Here is a 13,720-nt window from a genome sequence, read left to right as displayed (position 1 = left end):
GATTTCTTTCGTTAAAATCAAAAACGTTGTTACATACACGACCGAATCGAACCAGTTGAGATATATAAACACCATAAGATGGTGACAAGGGAACGTCACCATCTAAAAATGGATAATTAACAATAGGAAATGAAAAATCATCTCTTATATGCACAGCAAAATACACAAAAAGCAAAGGAACAGATCTTGTATTGCTGTTCTTCATCTCAAAGTCTTAGTGAGGCCTTCAACACGGAGCAAAATAACTATCAACTCACTGCAAGTTTAAGACGGTCCCTAGCACCGGTTTGAGCGAAATTCTTTGCAAACTGACGATCACGCCACAACTGTGAATTGAAGAACAAAGCCATGGAGTAATATCAATAAAATACATCTGTCAAGGAAAGTAAGTTGTAAAACTTGTGTTTAATCCTTTTGTCATTTTGAACAATAAAATATGTATAAACTACACAAAACCAACTAAGTGTATATTACGTTCTTTCTCTTTATCCAGCAATTGTCGTTGGTGCCTTCCGGCTTGGTAGTCATGCGGTATCATGCTCGCCTGGAGTGCGTATGGCCATGAATTAGATCCCGAGGGTTGTTACACTTAAGTAAACTAAACTTAGTATAGTGTGTAATAGTTGCCAGTGAACATTAAGCAGACGAAACAATAAAAACAAATTGGATTGAGCGATACTTACAAGTATGACACGAAAAAATCGGGGTTGAACTCATGTGTCCTAAAATGGTAGGCAGTTCATGCTTCTCTAGTGACATTTCCCATATAACTTATGTTCAAATCAGATTATTATTTATAATCAGTGAATAGCAACATTTATCTAGCTATAAAACCAGGTTTAATCCACCATTTTCCACGTAAGGAAATGCCTGTACCAAGTCAGGAATATGACAGTTGTTTTCCATTTGTTTGATGTGTTTGAGATTTTGATTTTGTCATTTGATAAGGGACTTTCCGTTTTGAATTTTCCTTGGAGTTCGGTATTTTTGTTATTTTACTTTAAACAATAGAGGATTTTTAACCAACTTTTTTTTTGGCCTAATATCTTAAGAATTATTCTAGATAAATAGAAACTTAAAAAAGCAAAAATGAGCAGAGATACGATCTACAAATAAGTCAAACATGACCAAAAATTGTAAGTCGACTCCTTATTGAAGTTATTGCCCTTTGATGGTATTTTTTCCCCCATTTTTCCCCATTTTTGCCTCTTATCTTAAAAACTGTAAAAGGTAGATAGAAACTTTAAATAGCACAAATGATCAGCAAGACAAGATCAACTTATTAGCCAGTAAGGGTCGAAATATTCAGTCGACTCGTTTTTGGAGTTATTGCCCTTTAAGGATAATTTTCACATTTTTTTTATAAAAAAATAAATAGATAAATAGACACTTTAGACAGGAAAAATTATCAGCCGGATAAGATCTACCAATATGTCAACATGACTGAAATTGTCAGTTAACTCTTTATAGAGTTGATCCCCTTTAATGATGATTTTTACTCAAAAGTCGCCATTGTTGAAGATGCACGTGAGCTACACAGGTTCTTTAGAGCCTCTAGATGGATATTTTTGTCGTTGGGTTACTGTCTCATAGATATATGCCTCACATCTCATTTTATTGACACACACAGTTGTCCAATATGAATATAAGGGGTATACATCAATGAGACAACAACCCAACAACACAAACAACCAAAAGACATATAGATAGGGAGTGGCGCGAGATACGATGGTGGAATGTTTTTCTTCTAATAATTTAAAGATGATATATTGATATGTTAGATCCTTAAATTACACACATGCGGCTATGGTAATATAAATATAAGTAAAGATTGAACGACTTTTTAAAAGTGGCCCTGGTGTGCAATAAATTCAGGGGGAATTGACCCTACTCCTTTGAATCGATCAGATGAAAAATAGCTTGTATGTAAATGTTCGTCCAAAATCACCGCGGATCAAAACTGTATCATTTGCCTTTAATCAGCAGTCTGGCTTAAAAGTCGACAATGGTCACAAAAATTGTTATGCCAAGAAAAAAGGAAAAGGAAATTTTACTTAAAAATAAAATTTATATTGGAAATAATGACGATACTAACCTAATTGTGTGTGGTTTATTTTTGTCAAACGAGATGTATTAATGCTTATCGAACTAGAACTATTATCTGATAATAATGAAGATTATTTACTAAATCTTGTTCTTCATTTTCACGAGTCTTTGTTAGCTGATTGCTTTAAAAATTTGCAGAGTAATGTTTTCTGTTAACGAGACCTTTCTTTTAATCTTTACTAACTAGGTATTTCGTTTAATTGTGCGCAATGAGTTATTTCAACTGTCCTGATAAATAGCCTATGTTTTAATTGCATGTGTCTAGAATATTTTGCCTTGTCAACAAATTTATAGAATTGGTAACAGATGTAAATTACTAATCTGATGTCATGACAGACAACTGAAAATTAATGCACATTATGGACTTAATAAAGCTGCAAAAAAATGTTCAAAGGCTGCATCAATCGATGACTTAAATCAAGATAATTAAAGGAAAAAGATCTTTACATCATTGCCATGGAAATCCCAGTTGGTTTTCCAGTCATTTACAGCTTGTGAGTATTTCAAATGTGGATTAATATATATCTATTAATGAGCTTCTATAGAAGGTATATGTCTTATTTTGTGCACGGTATGTCATTCTAAACTTATGTGAAAAGATATTCTAAAATATTGATTTTATGAATTAACAGTAACACCGACAGCAAAAACAGGATATATTGTCTTATTTTGCATCGAAATCACAAAATTACGCCAACTAAATTTGTTGTGTTTTAATAAATATGTTCATGAAGTAAACGTTTTATTATTATTTGAATAAATTATAATATTTATCGAAATTGAATACATTACGACTTTTCTATTCTTCTTGTCATTATATGAGGTAAGCGAGCGAAGTGTATTTGTACAGTATGATAATAGTGTGTCGAGCATCAGACTCAATATTAAACGTGCAAAATAAAATGACGGATATCCTCGAGGACAGTAAACAAACAATAGAGTAGCGATAATAATGCCACTACTCAGAAATAGGATATTGAATCAATATATGTAGTCTGTTCTGTTTGTTTTCTAAGTTTACAGAGATTAAGTCTTTTTCGGGACCTGACTGGTTTTCTCTGTCTTTACTTATGCTTCGTCCAACTCACTCTAACTTTGGCTACATCGCTCCAGTATTTTCCAGGAATGAATAGCTAGCTAGACTGTCGCTTTTCCGTGTAATCTCTGTTATAAGATGTAGTGCTTGAAATATTGTATAAATAATTTTATATTAATGAAGACCGCATGGAGACCTCTAAATGTCTTTTGGAATCTGTGTGTTGTTCAATTGTCTTTGTGTTTACACCACTGATATCTAAGTACAGAACCCTGTTATTATATTCATATATTAGTTGGTTTAATTTTACTCATACACTTTTTAATGAAAAGGAAAAATCTCACTGATAGATATTCTGAAGAAGAAATACACATGTATCATGTAAACCTTAACTGCAAGAGGGTATCATCAGCTCCGTCGACAAAATTAGAAATTATTAAGAAACTAAATGTCTAACTCCATCAGGCAAACTGACCTTAAATGGATTAATGTATCTTTTTGGTCACATTCCTAGTTTATTTCTAATTCGTTCTTATCCCGTTCTAAATGATATAATAATCTTTTTTTTACCAAAGTCATAACAACTATTGCATACAACATATAAACTACACATAGTATACATAGAATAGCAGAAGGTAGTGTGAAATATATTACAACATGTCAGATCTTAACTTTGGGCACGAAATATGAATTTACCCAAATTACATAGCTCTCTAAGATAGCTCCTCACATGTTGTTTTTATACATCCTTGGCTTTATCATATTTGGGAGTGAGTGTTCCTGGTTAAGAATAATCCAGAAGAGCGTTTTGGATGCACCAAATTTATTTTCATTACCGGATTACGGTCTGCTGCATTGAGACAAGAACATAAAGCATGTGGTGGGTTAAACATGTCTGTGTGCACTTCATTCCTGGGTTATTGGAATGAATAACAGCAAAGCATACGAACAAACTGTAAAAACAAGTTGGAAAAGGCTTGACTTATCAGATCAACACGAAGAGTAAGAACAATCAACAAAAAGATAAAAGACACAAAGTTGCGATCTAAGGATCTTGTAATTCAGAGTTTGTCGTTGGTTGCTCTTGTATTTTTTTTGTTATAAATCAGGCCGTAGGTTTTTCGTTTGAATTCTTTCATATTTTGTCATGTCGGGGCATTTTTCAGCTGACTAAACGGTATGGTTTTGCTCATTGTTGAAGGCCGTAGGGTGACCCATAATTGATTAAATCCACGTAATTTGGACTCTGTTAGATAGTTGTCTCATTGCCAAGCATACCACATCTTCATATTGTCGAATGTCTTCCGAGAATAAAATTTCAATTAGAACTCAGCCAATGGAATATTGGTAAATATAAATAAGATGTGGTATGAGTGCCAATGAGACAACTATCCATCCAAGTCACAATATGTAAAAAGTAAACAATTATAGGTGAAAGTACGGCCTTCAACACAGAGCCTTGGCTCACACCGAACAGCAAGCTACAAAGGGCCCCAAAAGACTAGTGTAAAACAATTCAAACAGGAAAACCAACGGTCTAATTTATATACAAAACGAGAAACGAGAAACACTTATGAACCACACCAACAAACGAAAACCACCGAACAACAGGCTTCTGACTTAGGACAGGTGCATAAAAAGCCGAGAAAAGCATGACCCTGTGCAATGTCAAAATTAGCAGGATGCAGTACCATAAGTGATCATAACTGTACAGCAATACATATTTAGTTATGTTTGAATTTATGAAAAAACAAAATAAATGTTATTACTGATAAAGACAATATTTAATCGTCTTACTACAATGTTAAATTGAAATTAAAGAATAAGTGTATTTAAAGAATACACAAGTTTACATGAATCATATTCAAATGTACGGGACCTACATACAACATAATCGTAAAAGTTTGAATGTGATATACTGTTTGTAATATTGTTTCTACGGGTACAGTCAAAGGTATAAACCAAACATTTGTATCTATGAAAGAATCTAATAAAGGTGTTAAGAAGTAATGTGTGGTAATGAAATCCCTGACTTGATAATTTACCAGTTATACATAGATTACGTTCATTAAAATCTAAAACGTCATTACGACGTGTCTTTGTTCGTTTGAAAAATCTTTTTGTACTACATATGGAGTACTTTATTTAGTTGTAGTTCTTGAAACAATATATATACGGCTTCGTGTTTTTTTCAAGTAATGTCACAGGAAAAAGAGGTAGGAAAAGCTATCCCGTTCTATGATTACCGAACAGTATTATTGGCAGATAGTCACGAGCCTGACCACATGTCAGCTTAATGCCTCTTCTGAACATTTGAAGGACCCTACTATCACTTCAAAAGTCAAAAAGTCTGAAAGACCAGTTTTTGTCTGAATTTGCATGAATTTTTACTCGACATTCTTAATTTGTCTGAATAATTTTTAAAAATTCTTGACATAGTATGAATTTGTCTAATAAGGTTCTTGATTTTTCTTGACAAGTGTCTTGACAGTATGAACATTGTCTTAAAATTTCTCGACACTTCCTGTATCATCTGATAAGAGTCTGGATTAGTCTCGACCAATTCTTGACTGTCTTAAATTTGTCTCGATCTGTCTTGACATATTCTTGACATTCTTAATAATGTCTGAATATGTCTCGACACGTTCTTGACAGTCTTAAATATGTCTTGACACTATCTCAACAGTATAAATTTCGCCTGAAATGTGAACAGACTTATTCTACACTGTTTATGACATTCTATTGCTGTTATATACTCCTTTTTATTATGGCTAAACTAAACTTTGAAGAATCAAGGATTAATTTGGTATAGTAAGATACCCTTTTGGTGCAACTAAGTTGGAATATCCTGAATAATCCCCCATGTAGTTTAATTTTGATTTATTTTTATTAAACATTTAAGTAATTGTTTTCACTTGGAATATAAGTCGAAGGTATTGACAAACAGCATTTAGATTTTTGCCGTTCGCAAAACTGCCAGTCAAATTTGCTTTACTAAAATAGGTGTCTTGTATCTCTTTTGGACCCCACAATTCATCTTTTGGGTTTGTGTGGCTAAAAAAAGAGGGGGGATGGTGGGGGGCTTTCGTTTAAGTCAAAGAATTTGTTCCCATCTTGATTCAAAAACCTTATTAATTTTTTAGAACAACCCAAAAACATTTTTTATTCAAATTTGAGTGTTGAATTTTATAATTTTTTATCAAAAATAAATATTTGTGATAACTCCTTCCTGAAAAGAAAAAAATGTTTAGATCTATATTATGCATGTCTGTATGAGAACCATTTCATAAGACCGATGATTTCTATAGAAATCATTGATGGGACCCATTATAAATACATTTTTTTTATTATTCCTGGAGTAGATAATAATTTTCTTTTAAAGGGAAACTTCGCAAAAAAATGAAAAATTCATATTCTGTTCATTATGTATAAAAAAGCACAAATTCATGGATATTAAAGTTTTATTCTGCAAGTTAAGAGATCAACATCGATTTTAAATTTAGAGTATCAATTCTCCGCATGCGGCCATTTTGACATCCTCCCCGAATATTGACCACGATATATCTATAAACCACAAAGGACCAAAACAAGCAGTAACCTAACGTAGCCGTAATTGAGTGTCGATATCTTGTCAAGCGTACGGTTGTTTTATCCGACAAGGAAAGCATAAACAGTTTCCCGGGTCACAAAAAAGATTATGATAGACATGGTTGTGCAACCTTTCCTAACTAACTTGATACGGAAAATGTAATTTTATATATATTATTTTTTAAATAACTAGTACTAATAGTATGGTCTGTCGTTTTGAAACTGTTTTGTTTACGAAGTATTTAAAACAAGAAATTGAAATTAGTTAAAAAGTCAAAGTTATAAATAAGTGTTCCGTGTAAAATTGTTTTTGAAAATCTAGTTTGTTCATAATTGTTTAAAATAAATTCGGACCTTTCCTTATCTGATCACCAGAATGGCTAAAGGAATTGTTCCCAGAGGTATTGTGAGGTGACACGTACAGGTATTCAAGCGATTTCCTGTCGGGCTTTAAAACTGTTATTACACAATTACATAAAACAAGTTCGTGCATCACTTCTTTTCTGGGGGTATAGATCAGTGTACACGGCCGATAACATGTAACTTCCATTTTGAATCTATCAGGTGTAATATACAACTTTGTATAGCGTATCCGATAGTGATATACTAGTCATTGCTAAACTCATACGCATGTTTATAAATAACATTTTTGGTGTAAAGAATGATATTTATAAAAATTTAAATAATTAAAAAAAAAAGATTTGATGAAATAAAAATCTATTTACACATTTTCCAAGGGTAAATTGGGGAAAATGTAAGAATATACTCGTCAATAATTATGGACATTTTGAAACATACAAATATTGATTTATCAAAATGTGCGGCACTTGTCGATCATTGGTTTATACGCCTAGATGGAAGGTTTAATACGGAACTATGGATAGTCGCAATATAGAACTAATATCATACAAGTATATTGAATATACGAGAGAAACATCCAGAACCAATCTGATTTAAATACAGGTCGATATCTAACTTGCTTTGGTTCATCGAAGCTATAGGCATAGTAAAATCACAGATTTATATTTCAATAAGATTATTTCGAACAGTTTAAGAAATTCGTCATCATCACATTTTCCTGGTCCGACATGCATGTTATATATATATGCCACTGGACGTGCACTAATGATCCCCAAAAGCCTATTTGAAGAAATAAAGAAACTTCACTCCGGATAGACTGATGGTAGTTGTATTAACGTCTGGTCAGCTAGAGGGTTGATTTATTTATTTAGTTAGCTTGTAGGGGATTTAACCACTCTTAATATTGCACTTATGCATTAGATATTAAATGACAGTACCGGTAATATAAGAGAAAATATAAATACGAAAAGTCGCATATCAGATAGAAAAGGACTCACCATGAACTATAGGATTGTACGTACGATTGTCATTCTAAATCGCATAACGGACAGTCATTTAAATGCATACATGTACGCTGTGATAAAAAGGGGTGTCGCAGTTGCAAAGTATTCATCATAAATCTATTTCAAGTTTATTATTTCCTGTTATTTTTATAAGTTAACGCAGAGACATGTATACACTAGATCTCTATTTAACGACAAGCAACTATATAAATATCTGAATCTGATGTGACTTACAGTTCATCTCTTTCTTTTTTCTCATTTTATTTTTATTTTTGCAGGAATATACACATTGTAAGATATACTGTTCCTCGATTTGGGGGGTGGTCTGAGGTCATGTCTATCTATCTATGATTAACCTTGACATTTCCGGGTATAACAGAGCTACTTGTATATTACCTGAATGTGGTTAGGTGACGTCCCATGAGGTCTTACGTATACATGTTCATATTTATAATGGTTTCTGATATAACAATTAGGTTTTATAACATTCACACTTCTGCATGTTCTGTATACCAAATTCGTATCTTTTTTTCAGACCGAATGAGGATGTGAATATTTTCCAGGATCAAATTCATTTCGGGATTTTTTTTATTTCTTTGTATTAAATCTCAGAAATTTACAGAATATACTGCTTGTCCGCTTTAGGAGTTTTCTTGTCAGTTTAAACAGACGTATATATGTCTCTGGTTTAGAGTGGGTTAATGAATGAATGATAAGTCTTACAAAGGTACAAGATATCAAGCACAGTGAAAGTTGATTTCGACGTTCTGTCTCCATTTAAAAAAGGAAAGTTGACGTTAGATTGATTCTGCTAATTTTTTTAAACATCGTTGGTCAAATAGCTTAAGAATTATATAAATACGTTGTCATTCCTGATTAGGTAAATGAAGATCGCTTTGGACGACAAAACTATATTTTTGTAACTGATAATTTTCTCTGCACATTTAAATATTCAAGGTTACCGATGATAATTTAAAATAGTACTGTTTTAATTTATACGCTCGTTTTCGTGGGCCATTTATAATATTTATATAATTATTTTATTAAAAGTGATTCAGAATTTCGATGTTACAACAAAATACTCACCTATTTATTTAAAAACTGAGCAAATGCAAAATGTTAAAAAAATATATATATATAACGGCGATTAAGGTATTTTGCCACCATATTCCTCCCTTAATAATTAAAAAAAATCTGTCTCATACCTGCAACGGTGAACCCTTGAGGACAAACACCACTCTAGTGAAGATCAAAGGATTAAAATTACATAATGCTAATCTTTTAATTACCGTGAATTTAACCACGCCTTTACCAAGTGGTGTCAGCATAATACACATGCATTGTATTTACACAGTACTAGACTGAAGCAAGGATTTGTATAGTAAGACAAATCCTCGACTGAAGTAATAGGGGAGAATACAAACGTGAATTTCTATATACTATCAGTTATATATGTTGTTCAAAATATCCGTCGAAAAAAAAATCATAAAAAAATTCTATTATATGATTTGCTTTTATTACTATAATCATATCTGAAATCCTTAAAATATAAATGATTAAATCGTAAATTTTAATTTAAAAAAATGCACGGCTGATCACTTTTCTTTCTGAATTGTTAGTTGGTTAATAGCTACGCCAAAAGTCGTCGATGCGCTTTAAATCGCGTTATTAGATGATTAACGAACAAGACTTACAATGAGATTTATTCACTCCCGGCATGCAAAAAGACTTAAACTACGTCACATAAGTCAGGAAGTTGGAATAAATAGAATTATTAATTCCCAATTTTCTTCTTTATTAGTGTTCATATCCAGATAACACTTGGTGAATATGTTTTTAATGGTATTATGAACATAATAAGATGATAAGTAAAAAATCGCGAATTTTCCCTTTAATCTTTGGGAATTATTCAATTTGTTTTTATGTTAAAATAATTAACTTCATAATTTTGATGAAGAAAATCCATTTCAATTCAATTTTTTTTCATCAAAATGATGATTTTCATTTTCATCTATCAACAAACTTTTTAAATTGTAGTGGCATGGTCGGTCAACTGATAAGTTGTATGGCTGATTACAGGTAAAGCAATAACTTCTATTTGACAGTTGCGTGTACTCTGGGGTGTGGAATACCTTAATTTTATGGGGAACATCCTGTCCATGTGTAATACTTAATATATTCCAACAGATGACATTACACACATTTTTCTTCTGTTAAATGAATGATTTGTATATCATCATAATTTGCTATTTATATAAACCACATTTTGGTATAATAATTATTTACCATATCAACATTGAATATTATGAATGTAGAATGAAATATGTCTACAGTATGATTGGTTTGCATCATTTAATTTATAAGATTTAGGAATCAAAATTTGTAATTATTTAAAAACCCACTTTGAAATTGTTTTATATCAACACACCCACATTTGAATTATTTTATACTTTAGATTTCATAGCCATATTTGCATTTGTAAAAATATTTATATACCCAAATTTTCAATTATTTTACATGCCCAACTTTTATTTTTGTTGTAAAGAAGTGTGACTTGAAACAACAGTATATCATAAAGAGAAATAAAGATTAAAGTTATATCATGAATATTGGTCATGATTTGTAAAACTCAGAACTGTCAAGTAAATTTAAGACACGATTCAAAATGTTCAGAATATGTCAAGCCATACTGAGAAAAAATAAGAATGTTGAGAATATGTCGAGAAATTTCAAGACAGTATTCAAATGTCAAGAAATTTTAAGACCATATTCAGAATGTCGAGAATATGTCGAGTAAATTTCATACAAATTTAATATAAATCAGAATTTGTCAAGAAAAATTAAGACACAAGTCATACTTTTGGAGAATGTCGAGTAAAAGTTCATGCAAATTAAGACAAAAACTGGTCTTTTCAGACTTTTAGACTTTTGTAGTGTATATATTGGCTACCTATAAACTATACAAAAAAAACGTAAAGTATCGTTTCATCGCGGCCTCTAGTAAGTGTTCTACAACAAATCTTTCAGTGCTTTTTACCAGTTCCTTAACTACTATTAAAGAACTTAACCTAACTTTTTGAAATAAAGCATATGAAAATAGTAGAATTAACCATTTTTGTTGTGTAAACAAATCTTTTGATGTTTTAGATAAAATACGTAATTTTGGTGGTCTTTTGTATTCGGCGGACAATTTTGACTTTTGAACTCTTTACACTACACTTCCAAACAATCGTATCAAACAAAAGTTTTCCTATTTAATTAAATGATCGTTTGAAAACTCTTATTGCAAATTTGTCTGCTGCAACTTATATAAAGCCTTGTTCTGTAATTAAAAATCATAAATATACTAAATATATTTACTGGAAGTGTGATGAGATGATTAAAGCTGTTAATTTTATCCTTGACAATATTTATGTGCGTTTCGGAAATAGAGTTTATCGATAGGTTGTATGTATTCCTATGAGTATTTTACTTTTTCCTATGGGTACCAATTGCGCCTTTTTAATTGTAGTCTTGTTACTGTATTGTTATGAATCACAGTTTACGATCAAACTCAGTATATAATAGTGGAGTGACAGATCAAGAAAAAGGTGCTTATTTTACGACTTTAATGGACCGGCATACCTGTAGGCTAAAAACGATTTTTTTGCAAAGCCAATACCTTAAGCTAACTTTTTTGCCCGTTCGTAGACATTTCATGCGGTGCAGTTTTTTATAAAATGGAAAGAAAAAAGACATTTGGATTTTTTTTCAAATTTCAAGATGGGAAAAAATTTGAATTTTGTTAATTTTTTTTTGTCTTTTGACATATGATTATGCATTTTATACAGAGTTTAATTGTTTATTCATAACGTAAAACTAGAATTCCTTATTTTTTTTCTAAATTTTGTCCATTTTCACTCAGTTTAGCGAAAGCACACTCTGTATCATTTTAAGAAGTGGTTACAACATTTGTAAATTTAGATTACATTGATAATTTCATGATTTTCCGAATTAAAATGTTTTAAACTTCCTATTGTAAAGTTCCGAAGTCATTCCAAGTCAGTATTTCTTATAAATTAATTTTAATGAAGATTTTTAACTTTGCATTATAGTTCAATGAATATGATATGGACCTCCTCTTGATTCTGATGCTCATTGAAAGATTGTAGTAATGTTTCTAAACTTCCTGTCGACAAACTGCGAAAAGTACTGGCAATAACAAAATGCATACTTGCTTTAAACATATACCTGTTAACCCCATTTCATCTTGCTTTGGCATTACAATTACACCATGAGTTTGGCTCTGAAAAATTTATTGAAAATCCAAACTCTCATGGTTTTTGTGCATCCTATTCTGAAGTACGTAGATATCGGAATAGTTTAGCAAATTTGGAAATAGACAGCATCCAAGACATGTCCTATGTACCTAATGGTATTGCTGTATTTAGAAAAAGGTGGTCGTATTATACAGGAGAGAGCAGAAAATATTGACTTAAATGCTGAAACAATCGATGGTAAAAATACATTTCGCTCCATGGCTAGAGTTGTATTTCAGTATCAGAACGAATCATCAAACGCCCACATGAGTTCCATAAAGGTTAAACGGGGACTAGAAAGATCTTTGACGTTGAATGATTCGAATACCAATCTTATGGCATGTTTACCTTTCTTTCGACAAGCCAACAGAACGGTATGGACCTCCTCGTTATTATAATGTTTATGGGAAGATTGTGTATTGTTTCATCGAAAACCGAGATAAATCTGTCCTGTCTTTGGTATTTACAACTATGAAACAATGTTTAGATATGTCAAAACGTGCTGGTCAACAATATGCTGTGCAAACATTTGACAATCAATTGTATGCTGATGCCCAAATGTAAAATAGTCTATTCCAGGCGTGTTCGAGGATGAACTTTGGTATATGAGGCTAGCTTTCAATCTTCCAAGTTATGATAATATTTATCAAAGGTACCAGGCTTATAGTTGATACGCCAGACGCGCGTTTCTTCTACATAAGACTCATCAGTGATGTTCAGATCAAAATAGTTAGAAAGCCAAACAAGTATAAAGTTGAAGAGCATTGAGGACAAAAATTACAAAAAGTTGTGCCAAATGAGAAAAGTCTTCAAACGGGAGATTAGGAATCGCCGTAAACATTGGAAGTGCATTTATCGCCTCATTGTATGATCCGAAGGGAAAGTTCATGTATCTTCATGATGATCTAAACAAGCTAAGGTTGGAGTTTGCCGCCACAAAGGATGCCAGTCTTTTGAAAATTCCCCCATGTAAAAACACGTTTCTACAGCACATCCCACGTGCAATGCTTCAAACGCAAGTTTGGATAAACTCTCATATTGCTAAACCAGTGATCATACTTTCCAAAGACTCTGGTTGGTAAGAGGGTAAACACGGTTTGCTCTCGGTTTTCTTTGAGGGACATATGTCAGTAGATTTCATTCAAGACCTTGTTTGTACGTATACGGACAAGGGAAAACAGCTTGCAATAACAACTGTGTATGCAACCAACAGAAATCCGCGTATACCAATACTTGTTCATGTGAAGGGTCTGATGGTTGTAGAAATTATTTAACTCACCGAGCAATATTGGAAGAAAACGACGATGAAAACGATGACTGATGTCAGG

This window comes from Mytilus californianus, unplaced genomic scaffold, assembly GCF_021869535.1.
Source record: "Mytilus californianus isolate M0D057914Y unplaced genomic scaffold, xbMytCali1.0.p SCAF_5, whole genome shotgun sequence".
Taxonomy (NCBI): Eukaryota; Metazoa; Mollusca; class Bivalvia; order Mytilida; family Mytilidae; genus Mytilus; species Mytilus californianus.
This window is presented reverse-complemented; position numbering follows the sequence as displayed.